Raw genomic sequence first — 1,197 nt, forward strand, 5'->3', positions numbered from 1 at the left:
GATTTCTCAGGCTGCCTCTGTATGCCTAGCAGAAGATGAAGCCACAAGAAGGGGAGAGGGTTTGTTCCAGCTGCCCAAGGAGGGGTAACGAGGGAAGATGGGATGAAAATGAAGAGAGAGAGTATAGGGGGATGCATTTCCCACTGGTGAGGAACCCATGGGCTGTGGGATAATCTCCCAAGGGAATGGGTGGGAGCCTTATTGCTTGAATCACTTTAAAAGTAACCAGAGCTGGAGCAATTAGACAGTAGAGAACAATCCAGCACTGGCCAAGGAGTCTGTTCCAGTGGAAAATCAAAATCCCCTCTGGAGTGAAACCGTCCCAACTCCTGCCAAGTACTGAGCAGTATTAGCACACCCTGGCTGGGGCCCACGCACCCCAATTCTGCAGGGGGTCGTTAGAGAACAGGCTCCCATATAATCCCCACCACCTGGCTTTCCTTCCGGCCCATCACTCACCAGCTGATGTCTGAATGGGGGCGAGCACCGAAATGTCTGTGATGGAAGCTAGTTCATAGATCATGTGGCTGTACTCTGAGTCTGGGTTAGTGAGATGTGCTATTGCATGTCCCAAAGAAACATACTGGAGGCGTGTGGGGAAAATACAACCCAGCTCCATAGCTACAGATGCAGGAGGGAGGCAACTGCATTTAGGGTGACCAAATGTCCTGATTTTATAGGGACAGCTCTGATTTTTGGGTCTTTTTCTTATATAGGTTCCTATTACCCCCCGCCCCCTCCCCTGTCCCAGTTTTTCACATTTGCTGTCTGGTCATCCTAACTGCATTGCCAGCCTGCTCTAGAACCCTGGGGTGCTCTCACTGGCTTGGGAAAATCTGCTGCCTATAGGTTTGTTTCCCCTGCCTCTTCCCCTGGCTGCTATGGAGTCTCAGGGTCTCAGCCTTCAGGGTCAGGCCTGGGCCTGCAAAAATGCTGGAGAAAAGCCAGAGCCATAGTGTGTAAACAAGCATACGCCCCCTTGTGGTTGCCAGAACCTTTCCTCTTTCCCCAAGGTGCAGCTGGTGATGCATGAGCCTTCTGTGCTGACTGGGATTCAGCCTCCATTATGCTCCTTTACCTCCCATCTGTGTCGGGCCTGTTTATAGCATGAGCTCTTTGGGGCAGGGACTGTCTCTCACTAGATGTCTGTACAGTGCCTAGCACCATGGGGCCCTGAGTTTGGCTGGGGCCTCTGGG

This window comes from Trachemys scripta, chromosome 2 (assembly GCF_013100865.1).
Source record: "Trachemys scripta elegans isolate TJP31775 chromosome 2, CAS_Tse_1.0, whole genome shotgun sequence".
Taxonomy (NCBI): Eukaryota; Metazoa; Chordata; order Testudines; family Emydidae; genus Trachemys; species Trachemys scripta.